Genomic DNA, 13751 nt, shown 5'->3' with positions numbered 1-13751 from the left:
CCAGCTACTCGGGAAGCTGAGGCAGGAGCATCATTTGAACCCAGGAGGCGGAGGTTACAGTGAGCTGAGATCGCGCCACTGCACTCCAGCCTGGGCGACATAGCTAGACTCCGTCTCAAAAAAAAAAAAAAAAAAAAAAAAGTATTCTATTGAATGCAAGGAATGAAAACAGGGTTCTTTTTAATCAAGTGAAAAAGACTTTCTTTCAAGAAGTGAGTTTGGTAGACCTGGGAACTTAATGGTTGAGTTAAAGAAAACACTTCTCCACACAGATCTGGCTGCAAGACCTGTAAGAACACTTGGATAATGCGATCAACCTTCCTTGGCATCGTGGTATGTGTAATAGAAGATTAATAAATTGAGGCCCAGGGAGGTCTGTGACCACCCCGAAATTCTATATAAGTTTTATATCTATGTGCACATTTGCATTTTTATGATAACATGCATTTTTTTTCCAATGGCTTTTATCAAACTCTCAAAGGGGCCAATGACCCAAAAAGGTTGAAAATTAATGTAATAGAAAAAGCATGAGCTTTGGATTCAGAGAGAATTGAGTTCAAATTTGTAATTTACTGGCACAGGAACTTGAATGAGTTGCATTTTTAGAATTACAATATATAGTTATATATAATTGTATATTTTAAAATAATATTTAGGTACCTAGTACAGTGTCTACCACATACTAGGTACTTTGTGAGTGTAACTATTTTTTTATATATATATCTCATCCTATAAATAGTCTGGAATCCCAGATCTCCCATTTTTTTTCTGGCAGAGTCTCAATTTTGTTCAAGTGACTACTACCCTCTCATATGCCTCGGCGGTTCTAAACTACATAAATATTCTCTTTCCCTTTGTTACTGACCCTTAGGCAACCTCTACCATTGGGACCACGATATGGACTTCCCCCTGTATCTGCCATATATTAACAATGATTCACATACACATTTCATGGTATCTTGCTTAACACGTTGCAAAGCCTTTCTTACCACTGTAAAACAGTACATGTCCTTGAGAAGTATATGGTAGCAGAGCCATAATACACATCTCCCTAGCACAACACTTCTCTCGGGAATGCATGCCAACCTCTTTAGGAGTTGCTCTCAGTCGCTGTCTATGATCTTGACTAATGTCATGGGACTTCCTGATGTTCCCCCTGTGACAGAGCATTCTGTTGGCTTGCAAAGACAAATAGTTGAGGACTCACAACAATCCTTTTACACATCAAATCCTCAACTTGGGCCATCAACTCAGAGTAGACGCCACTTCTCATTTACTTGGCATCTGCTCACCAAGCTTCCTCGAGAGCAGGAGCAGCCTTTCCATGTGCATGACAGCCAGCTCTGTCCACTAGTTACAGGTAGATGACTCACGGAAGCAAGGTCTGCATGCCTTTTATAAAAACAAAAATACAGATTTTTAAAAAGTAAATACATTGGCTGTGCAGAATTCGAATTCAGGCCTGCACTGGAAAAACAACGCACTGACTTAGCTTTAGAAATATCAATTATAGGGTTTATGGGATAGCTGGTTAACGTTTCTTTTTTTTTTTTTAGATGAAGTCTCGCTCTGTCACCCAGGCTGGAGTGCAGTGATGTGATCTCAGCTCACTGCAACCTCTGCCTCCTGGGTTTAAGCAATCTTCTGCCTCAGCCTCCTGAGTACCTGGTATTACAGGTGCATGCCACCATGTCTGACTAATTTTTTTTTTTTTTTTTTTAGTAGAGACAGGGTTTCACCATCTTGGCCAGGCTGGTCTTGAACTCCTGACCTTGTGATCCACCTGCCTCAGCCTCCCAAAGTGCTGGGATTACAGGCGTGAGCCACCGCGCCCGACCCTCACATTTTACTTTCAATCCGAGAGTCTATGATTTGTGGGTTCAGGACATCTAGGCCTTAGCTAATCATGTAATTTTAACTACAGAGTCTTCTTTCTGGGGATCCAGGTGAACTGACCCTTTGAGTTCTTATTTCATTCAATATCCGTATAAATCTGAGCCCCCCTACCACATACTGTAATGGGGTAGGTTTAACATTTCCCCAGTATCTGTAAGAATTCTCAGGAACCTCCTGCTGTTCTTTGTCGTCTCTCACCCTGACATCTGTGTCCAGTAAACTCTGCCTCCTGCTCCCTGAAGCTGCTCTCTTCTCCATCCCCCACTTCCAAGGACCAGTCTCTAGGCTTTATTCCCCAGGTTGCATTAACACAAGCGCTGGTGAATAGTTACCTTTCCCTAAAGTCTTGGGACCAAAGCGGTCACATCATGGTATAGAATAGGCAGCAACTTGAAAATAAACGAAGACATCTCTATGCAAAAGTGCCTAGCCTATCTGTAACCCTCCAGGCATTTCTTCCTGGTTTCCCTCTCTTTGACAAGTCTCCTCTTTCTTTGACCCAGAGAATCCTCCTCCTACTGACCTCTCTTCTTTCCATTTCAAGGCTCCTTGACTTCCTCACCCACTGGAGAAGACTAAAATGTTCTGCTAGTTTGTTATATGAAATAATTTAGTTATTTTTATTGCGACTTCTTTGTTCCATAGGGATCAGAGAAGCCAGATGTTTTCCTAACAAAATAGTATCCCATGCCTTGCCCAGTGGTCCCCTTTCCCCTGCTTGTTAATTCAAAGCAGTATTTTTTGTGTGTGTTTAAAATAATCACTTTGTTTCCTTCCCACTAAATAAGAAATACACTTATGGATCATAAATATATCCATATCCATCCAGAATTATCCTTTCTTAAGACTTGGTTCTAAATGATTATAGTCTTTTTCTATGTGAATTTTCCTGGGGAACTCCTAAAGAAATAATCCCAAGACAATCAAACAAATAAAAGCTATGTTCAGGAAGATATTCATTGCAGAGTTATTATAATAGCAAAAATTTGAAAACAACCTGGAAGTACAGTAATGGTTAAGCAAATGATTATATAGCTACTCAGTGCTATATTCTATAGTCATTAGAAGGATAGTCAAAAAGACGTAAAGCAATAAGGAGAATAACTATGATATGGTACATTTCAAAAACAGGATATAAACTTATATAGATGATGGTAGCAAACCATGTTTCCAAATGCATGTTTAGAAGTATTTGGAAAGAAGTGTAGGAAAGTACAAAGGGTGGTAGTGTCAGAGTAATAAGGACTATGATTTTTTGTTTTTCTCTGTATAGCAAATTCTCCATAATAAAATTATATTCATTCTATTAGGCGTAAATGTAGAAATTAAGTTAATACTTATTATTTTTTGAGATGGAGTCTTGCTCTGTCTCCCAGGCTGGAGTGCAATGGTACAATCTCAGCTCACTGCAACCTCCGCCTCCCAGGTTCAAACGATTCTCACACCTCAGCCTCCCGAGTAGCTGGGATTACAGGCATGTGTGTGCCAAGCCTAATTTTTTTTTGTATTTTTAGTAAAGATGTGGTTTCGCCATATTGCCCAGGCTGGTCTTGAACTCCTGACCTCAAGTGATCTGCCTACCTCGGCCACCCAAAGTGCTGGGATTACAGGTATGAGCCACCACACCTGGCCTAATTTTTAAAATAAATATAACTTTAGCATTTGGGATCATCCTGAAAAATATAAAATTTTAAGTCAAAGAATTGAGATAAAGTTATGTGTAAGCCTAGCATTTCATATAAATCTCTATGAGATGTCTAAATTCTATGTGACAAATTCACCTTCTGTTTTTTTAACTTTTAATTTATGTGGGTACATAATGGGTGTATACATTTATGGGTTACATGAGATATTTTGATTCAGGTATGCAATTCATAATAATCACCTTAGGGTAAATGGGGCATCCATCACCTCAAGTATTTATCCTTTGTGTTACAAACAATCCAATTGTACTCTTTCAGTTATTTTAAAATAAAGTATTTTTTACTGTAGTCAACCTGTTGTGCTAGCAAATACTAGGTCTTATTCATTCTATTTTTCTGTACCATAAAATTCACCTTTTATTAATTTCAGTGTTACCCTACTTGTTGGTCAGCAGATCTCTCTGGAATGTGGTCAAGAAACTGGTAAAAGTAAAAAGTAAAAGGATTCTAGCAAGCAAAATAAATGTGAAAGCCTACACACTTTACTCACAGCCTTTTACTAAAAGCCAGTGAGGCTCGTTCTTGCCACAATTCTAAGCTAGAATTTCTAGGCTACAGCATGTGAGAAGCAGGAAATTGAAAAATTGGATGGGGTTGCAAAAAGTGACATTTGCAGCCGGGCATGCTGGCTCACTCCTGTAATCCCAGCACTTTGAGAGGCCGAGGAAGGCGGATCATGAGGTCAAGAGATCGAGACCATCCTGGCCAACATGGTGAAACCCCGTCTCTACTAAAAATACAAAAATTAGCTGGGCATGGTGGCACATGCTTGTAGTCCCAGCTACTCGGGAACCTGAGGCAGGAGCATCGCTTGAACCTGGGAGGTGGAAGTTGCAGTGAGCTGAGATCACACCACTGCACTCCAGCCTGGGCAACAGAGAGAGACTCCGTCTCAAAAACAAAAACAAAAAGAAAAAAAAAAGTGACATTTGCCAGTCTCTCAGTGAAGTCCAGAGGTAGGGAAAACCACCCCAAGTGGACCAAAACATTTTGAATATCAGTTAATATTGGATTCCAGGCATAATTATATTCCAGCATTTTCCATGGCAGTTGGCTCTAGTAATGACATCAGATGCCTCAATGGCAAGACTTAACCTAGTTGGGTCACTGTCTACTCAGAGAAACATGTGGAATACACATTTTAGAAAGAATTTCACTTAATCCGGTTTCTTTTCAAAATGTATTTTTGGTACTTGTTTTGCCTTAAAACAGACACACAAGCAAACAAGCAAAAAGAAACCACAGACTACAAGGGATTGCTCACTCCTCCATTACAGGCAATGCAAGAGTTATACTTGAGCTTTTCTGGAAAAAGTGGCAATTTATACAAGCAATCTTCTCACATATTCCTCATTTTGCTCTGTTGCTAATAAAGCACTGTGAGAATAATATTTCAGTCTCAAAGCTTGCAGCATGTCCTTTGACCTCGTTTTGCAGACCCTCCTCCACCCACGCTGGTTTTCCTTCTACACCCGGTGTCCCCCACTCGCTTATCGCATGCTTGAGCTATACCAGTCTCCAGGGAATTAAAATGGAGATATGTAAATGTCAGTTGCTATTATAGCTAACAAGAAACTCTTCCGCCTGGATCTCGGAGCACTGCAAGCCCTGAGAGATGCCAGCGTATCACAACAGTCCCGGCTGTTTGGAAAATTTTCAGGTTGTTTGCTTTAATGGATTTGCTCCAAGTGAGGCGCATGTTTTTCAAAAACGAATGCCAAAGATAACAAAAAATGCAAAGGAGAGGAGAAAGGGAGACTTATCCCGAGTATAGGAGTGAACCAGGATAAGACTTACTAAACAGCAGAATGTTCAAGGGCAGTTGAATCTCTCCCACATTTAGAATGACCCAGAAAGACTGAGGTTAAAAACAGCATACATAGTCACTTAGAAAACAGCGATTTGGGACCCAGAATGTGTTTTACATCTTCTTCATGTCACTTGGGGCATAGGTCACTGTGTTATTCTGTTATTTAAGCTGTTTACAGCTATATTTGAGTGGTCTTTGTTGACAAAGTTGTTTCCAAGTAATTTTCTAAAGACATTCTGATTACTGTTCCCTGTCATTAGCTACTGTAATTTGTTTTCTGGGTTGATGGTCAGCACAATAATTGCATTTAGAACACTGGATGGGTTTCCATGATCGTTTGGTGCATTTGTGTTAAACTTATTGCTGTTTCTCGAACCCACTTTAGATTTAAAAGAGTATGGCATTTACATATCTAAAGAAGATAATAGAAAGTGGTTATTTTTGTGTTGTTATAGTTTAGCATTTATGTAGCACTTATATTTCTAAAGGCATTACAATCACGTATGAATTACCCAACCCTGTACCCTTTGAGCTCTAAGCCTTTGGATTCACTCTGATTTCTAGATAAGCCAGGAGGCTGGGGAAGGGTAGTTGGCTGATGAGAGGTTCCTCCTTTCCTGTTAGGATTCCCACCCTTTTTCCAGGACACCCCACCCAACTGGGATCTGCACAGGCTGGCTTCATTACTTTGTTTGAAGTTTTGTGTTTGATGTTCTTTGAAAGTGTGTATAAAATACATTCCAAAGTCACATATAGATTATTTTTGGATTATCTGATGTTTTGGATATTTCCTATCATTATTCACTTCCATTCATTCATTTACCCCTTCATTAAACACTGAATTGAGCACTCCCCTCTATTTCAGGCAGCGAGTTAGGCTCTGGGGAGAGGAGAACTACAGTCTTACCATGCAGATAATTAAGAACACAATGGAAAATATGGTCAGATGAGATGTGTAATGCCGTCCGAAGAAACCAGTGGAATTGTTTCTTTTTGGAAGGTCAGGGGCAGTGTGTTTTGAGTTGGAACTTGGAAACTCCAGTTTTGTGTTTATGCATTGGGTGGGAGATGGGGAGGGGAGGCTGAAGAAGAGATGGAGATAAATAGCGTTATTCCAGGGATACAAAATAACATGGAAAATGGAAACTTGGAAAACAGTCACTTATTTGCCCTGGTTGGAGGGTTTTTTGGTATGGAATGATGGTAAATGAGGCTGGAAAACTGTTTTGGAGGAAGGTTCTAGATGACCTGGAGCTGTCTGCTTAACAGAGTGAACTTCTCTGTTAAGCAATGACTCCACAATTGTACTACAAGTGATTGGAAGTAGCCAGAAGTATCGAGAAAGCAATAGATATCATTGCATACACTGTATGGGATAAAGTTAGAGAGATTAGTTACGTGGATATGAAACCCAGTGACCAGATAACCAAGAGAACCAAAGCAAGACCAAGAGAATACGTGTATTAGGAAGGAAAATTGAGCATTAGGCAAGTGATAAATTATATTAAAGAATGGTGAAACCAACAAGAGTGACTGGGGACAGTTTTCTGAATTTCTACCAATAGATGAATCGTTTCTTAAAGGTCATGGTCTTCACTCACTCATGTATTCATTTACTTGTGGGTGATTGAAAGATTCAATACTCTGTGAATGTCCAATCTTACTCATAGATTCCTCTGCCTCCATACCCTTCTGACTAGTGTCAGAACCTAATCTGACTGTTTCTAGAAGGCTTGTTTTTGAGACACTGGAAGTATTTGTTATTGTACTGAGTATATCAGCAAGGCCACCACAGGTCAGTGTGTGGTTTTTACATGGATTTTTGCTAAATGCCACCCCCTCCCACCATTAAAGGATGAATTCCACACACCCCCTCCCCCACCACAGTCACATGTTGAAGTCCTACTACCTAATATCTTAGAATGTGACCTTATTTGGAGATAGGTTCCTTACAGCGGTAATCAAGTTAAAATGAGGTCATTAGGGTGAACCCTAATGCAGTCTGACTGGTGTCCTTTCAAAGGGAGAAATCTGGACACAGAGACACGCACATAAGCCCTCAGAAGGAACCAACCCTTCAAAACGCGGAGGCTGGTGGATCACTTGAGGTCAGGAGTTCGAGACCCGACTGGCCAACATGGTAAAACCCTGTCTCTACTAAAAATACAAAAATTAGCTGAGCATAGTGGCAGGCGCCTGTAATCCCAACCATTTGGGAGGTGGAGGCGGCAGAATCGCCCGAACCTGGGAGGTGGAGATTGCAGTGAGCCGAGATTGTGCCACTGCACTCCAGCCTCAGCAACAGAGCAAGACTCTGTCTCAAAAAAAAAAAAAAAAAAAAAAAAAAAAACCCGTGCTCATGCCTTGATTTGGACATCTAGCCTCCAGAAATGTGGAGCAATATCTTTTTGTTTTTTAAGCCACGCAGTTTGTAGTACTTTATTAAGGCAGCCTTAGCAAACTAATACCCACCTCCAATACTTTGATCGTTGGAATTCCCTCTCCCTTCCTATGTTCTTCAGCATGAATAAGAGCCCCCAGAACCGACAGTGCTTTGATGAACTGCCGCCTTTTGAGCAAAGTACTAGATGGTGAGCCTGCCCTAAAAGTTTCCTCGAGTTGTCCTGCTCAAATGATTGTGGGTATAAGAACTAATATTTGAATATTACTTTTTCTGGGTCAAAAATATAAAAGGAATGAGTTACTTTAGAGGTTGTCACAACTTTGGAGCCCGTGCCACACTGCAGCAGGTGCAGATTCTCACATAGACGGAACTCTTCTGTGAGAAGACAGCACCAGTAGAATTCTAAGCAGGTTGGAAACACGCATATGCTGCCTCTTGCTGAAGATGTGTGAATAAACCGGCACCCAGTCATCAGCCTCCTTGTCCTTCCTTTCTTAAAGTAATTTTCAAGACAAGCTCAAACAGTACTCTCACAGTTGGTTACTACAGGAGTTAATGACTCCAAGCTCAAAAGGAATGACTTTTTCTGAATTTTCCATTTGACAAACGTCTCCCTAAGGCGACAGCTTTTACCCCCTGCCTACTCCCCTAGTTGAAGTTAGCGACCATGTATTAATTAGTTGAAGCTGAATCTCAGGAAGCACTAACACTTGCCCTTTCTTCTTAAGCACACTAAGTGTGCGTTAGAAGGCAAGTTAAGTCTAAATTACCTGGAAGTCTCTTGTTAGGCACACTGAAAGTTTCCTGCTACATATTTTTTACAAGGTACCCAAATTAAGGACCTTTCATCTCAGTAGGACTGACTCTCTATGAAGGCAGTTATTTGCCTACATGAAATGCAGAGGTAACAAGAATGTGTCCTTCTCCAGAGCATTGCCTTCACTCGTCTAGATTTCATAACAAAGACATCAATTTTAGAGTTAAGCATTGCTTTCACTTTTGCATCAAAATGTAATACCGTTGAAGAACTAACCTGTGAGTCTTACTGAATAATATATAAGACCCAGTACAAAATGAAAATGTGGTACCCTTTGTTCAAAAAGCTAGAAAAAAGTGTCATTAAAGGCACTAAAGTGTAATAAAGGCTTTCCTTTTCTTCTGTGGTCTTGAATTGTCATGATATTTTTTATAATTTTCAATTTAATGTCAAGTAAAGGAAACTTATTTTAAAAGACTAGCATGAATTTTACCATTCATCTTTATATGAGGCAATGACTCTGTGTGTGTGTTTGGTTTTGAGACAGGGTCTCACTCTGTCACCCAGGCTGGAGTGCAGTGGTGCTATCACAGCTCACTGCAGCCTCCAACTACTGGGCTCAGGGGATCCTTCCACTTCAGCCTCCTGAGTAGTTGAAACTACAAGCATTCCCCACCACACCAGGCTAATTTTTTGTATTTTTTTGAATCGGGTTTCACCATGTTGCCCAGGCTGGTCTTGACCTCCTGGGCTCAAGTGGTCCTCCCACCTCAGCCTCCCAAAGTGCTGGGATTACAGGTGTGAGCCACTGTGCCTGGTCGCAATGACCACTTTAAGTGGCATTTAACTTGTGTGTGAAATCACCGAAATTACACAATTAGTATTTTATAGCTTGTACATACATAAGTATTTTATTCTTGCCAGAACAGTGGAAACACTGCCCCAAATGACCACACCTGTTTAAATTTCACTTCTTGATGCTCACACTCTCTGTCTTTATCTCACTGAGGAGTAAGGAAGGTCTGAGAGGGAAGGGAACTATGGGTGGCCTATCTTTCTCTTTCCTCTCATGTTGTCATTTTCAGCTTATGTGGTTGGCTAATACAGGGGCGAAACATGAGTAAAAAGGGTAGGATAGAATGGGATTTCATGGTCATCCATGCTTCTTTGAACACCATTGCCTTCGTTCTGTGTTTGAAGCAGGTTCTGGTTTGAAGGGAAAAGATGGTCCCTAGGGGCTTTCAGAGCCCCTGATCACTGAGTCGTAGCCATAACATGTTTACCTTGTACTCACGCTGAGTCTCGCCAAATTCCCATGCACGTGGGTCTACTGTAATTTTGTGCCCATGGGGTATGGTAAGCAGTTTATGTGAATGGTGAGGAATGGCTAAGGACACCCATATTGCTCATATCTTCTCTACTCACACGATGCCCCACTGTCCCATCAGACTTCACTTACAAAACATAAGTTCAAAGACAAAATTGTTAAGACTCCCAAGAGTCCCTGTGTCACCACACGGGTAACATACCCATGAAGCTGGCCCTGGTACCACAATGTGCCATGTGAACGACAGTCTTTTTCTTATATAGTTGGAAAACTCCCATCTTTCACCTAAGCATGTTAAAACATCTTATTTAGTAAATAACATGTCACCTTCCCCCTTAAATCACTGATTCCTCCCATCCTTCACTTCTTGGTCTTTACTATCTTCCACTTGCTCCCTTTCTCTCTCAATGCCTTTGTTACTCTCTCAGTATCTCTCAAGGGTGCTATGCACATTTGGCTTGTTTTGTTAGCTGCTATGGGTTGAATTGCCCCCTTCGTCCTGAAAAAAGATATATTGACGTACTATGTCCTATCCCTCAGTATCTCAAGAAATGGCCTTATTTGGAGACAGAATCTTTACAAAGGTAATCAGGTTGTAACGAGGTCATTAGGGTGAGCCTAATCCAATCTGACTGGTGTCCGTATACAAAGGGGAAATTTGGACACAGAAACAGATACACATAAAGGGATGATAATGTTGTATTAGTCAGATTGGACCCCTGTAACAAAAGACCACAGTCTGGGTGGCTTAAACAACAGAAACTATTTTTCCTATAGTTTTGGAGGCTGGGAAAGCCAATACCAAGGTACCTGCAGATTCCTTTATTGATGAGGGCTCTCTTCCTGGCTTGCAGGCAGCCGCCTTCTTACCGTGTCTTTAGTAGCACAGCTAGAAAGTAAGCTCTCAGGTGTCAATCCCATCACAAGGGTCTTAATCCCATCATGAGGGTCCCACCTTCATGACCTCATGTAAACCTAATTATCTCCCAAAGGCCTTATCTCCAAATACCATCACATTGAGGGTTAGGGCTTCTGCATATGAATTTTGGAGAGCAATAATTCGGTTCATTAAAGATGTAAAGAGACACAGGGAGAAGATGGCCATCTACAAACCAAGAAGAGAGGACTAAACCAGAGCCCCTCACAGCCCTCAGAGGGAGCCAATCCTTCTGACACCTTGATTTTGGACTTCAAGCCTCTAGAATTATAAGAAAATAAATTTCTATCAATTAAACCACTTCATTTGTGGTACTTAGTCATGGCAGCCCTAGTAAACCAATACATTTGCCTTCCTTTAGTCTCTTTATTTGTGTGAAGCTCTAAAAAAGATTGGAAATGCCTTTCTCCAGATACTTTGCTGCTTTTTGTGGTAAGCTACAACCGTAAACTCAGCTCATATCCAACTCTTCTGGAACATTTAAGGTATACTAAATTCTGTTAAGTCCTATTCTTGATAATACATGGAGGTAAGTAACTCAGCCCACCACTAAAAACATGTATTTGGACAAGACAATGAGATAATCCTAAATGTAAAGGGAGTTCATGGAGCCCGAGATAAAGCTAAATAATAACAAATGCTTATCATGTATCAGCATTTTGTATGCACAGACTCAGTTCTTATGACAAATCCATGATTTGAATTTTAATGCGCTACTAATGTAGGTACTACTATATCCCCTTTTACAGATGAGAAAGGTGAGTCATAGGGAAATCAAGGCACTTCCTTAATATCACACAACTAGTAACTGAAGAGGAAGGATTTAAACTCCAGCAGTGAGGATCTAGACCTTGATCTTTTAATCACTGTACTCTTCTACCAAGATATTTAATTTTAGCAATAGAAAAAATGAATTTGGAACTCTACCTCACACCATATACAAAAATTAACTCAAAATGGATTGAAGACCTAAACACAGAAGCAAACTATAAAACTTGGAGAAGAAAACAAAGATGTGAATCTTTTTGGCCTAGGATTAAGCAATGGTTCCTCAGATATAGTACAAAAAGCACAAAATAAAAACAAAAGAAAATGAGTTGGACTTTATCAAAATCAAAAACTTTTGTGCTTCAAAGGATACTACCAAGAAAGTGAAAAGACAATCTGCAGAATAGGAGAACCCATTTGCAAATCATATATGTGACTAGTCAGGGTCTAGTAGCCAGAATATATTAAAAACTCTTAACACTCAACAACAAAAAGGTAAACAACCTAATTTTCAAAATTGTCATAGGACCTGAATAGGCACTTCTCCAAAGGAGATATACAATGGCCAACAAGCACGTATAAAGATGGTCAATAGTATATGATTAGGGAAATGCAAGTCAAAACCATGATGAGATACCACTTCACAATAAAAAGGGATAATAACAAATGTTAGAGAGGATGTGGAGAAATTAAAAGCTCACACCTTACTGGTGGGAATGTAAAATGGTGCAGCCACTGTAGGAAACAGTTTGGTAGTTCTTCAAAAAGTTAAACATAGTGTTACCATATGACCCAGGAATTTCACTCCTAGGTATATATTCAAGAGACTAGAAACATATTTTTCACATTCAGGAACAAAAACTTATACATAAGTGTTTATAGAAGTATGATTCATACTAGCCAGAAAGTAGAAACAAACCAAATGTCCATCAACTGATAACTATATAAACCAAACATGGTATATTCATGCAATGGAATATTATGCAGTCATACAAAGGAATTAATTACTAATACATGTTATACCATGGATGAACTGTGGAAACATTATGTTACATGAAAAAAAGCAGGCAAAATGTTATATATTATTTGATTCAACTTAAATGAAATGTCCATAATAGTTAAATTTATAGAGACAGTAAGTAGATTGTGGTTACCAGGGGCTGAGGGGAGAGGAAATATGGAGTGATCATTACTGGGTTTGGAATTTCTTTTTAGGATGATGAAAATGTGAAATTAGATAATGGTGATTGCTGTGCAGTCTTATGAATATACTAAAAGCCACTGAAATGTACACTTTAAGAGAGTGAATTATGTAGTATATGAATTTTATCCTTCTAAAAATATTGAGGTTCCTCAACTAAATGTTAGCCAAGATTAAAACAAAATGGAAAATACTTAATGTATTAGGATGTGCCTTTAGAGGAACAAAAGGTTTGTCCCTTGCCATTAATATATGTGAGCGTTAAAAATCACTTTAATGCTCCAAAGATGACTCTCAAAATGACTAAAAATACTTGCCACACGCCAGGCGTGGTAGCTCATGCCTGTAATCCCAACACTTTGGGAGGCCAAGGCAGGTGGATCACCTGAAGTCAGGAGTTCGAGACCAGCCTGGCCAATATGGTGAAACCCCATCTCTACTTGAAAAAATACAAAAAAAGTAGCTGGGCATGGTGATGGGCACCTGTAATCCCAGTTACTTGGGAGGCTGAGGCAGGAGAATTGCTTGAACCCTGGAGGTGGAGGTTGCAGTGAGCTGAGATCACGCCACTGCACTCCAGCCTGGGCAACAAGAGCATGACTTCATCTCAAAATAAATAAATAAATAAATAAATAAATAAAAATAACTTGTCATATACACTGATAATATGATTATGTTGGAATAGTAGATGGAGAATGTCTCTAAGTTGTTTTATGGAAAAAGGCAATTTCACTTTGCTTTAAACTAAAACTTCCTCAAAATAATTGGGAACTGAAAATCACAAGATGTAACATACATTTTTATTGTTTATTTATTTATTTATTTTTGCTTCTTTTAGAAAACACATTTTTTCTACATCTCTGTAATTACAATGCCAAAATACAGTTCTTTGTAGGTTTTTTTTTTTTAACAAACGGTTTTAACACAATGGGTTTCAAATTTGACTTT

Source organism: Chlorocebus sabaeus, chromosome 17 (genome assembly GCF_047675955.1).
Source record: "Chlorocebus sabaeus isolate Y175 chromosome 17, mChlSab1.0.hap1, whole genome shotgun sequence".
NCBI lineage: Eukaryota > Metazoa > Chordata > Mammalia > Primates > Cercopithecidae > Chlorocebus > Chlorocebus sabaeus.
Note: the sequence above shows the minus strand (reverse complement) of the source record.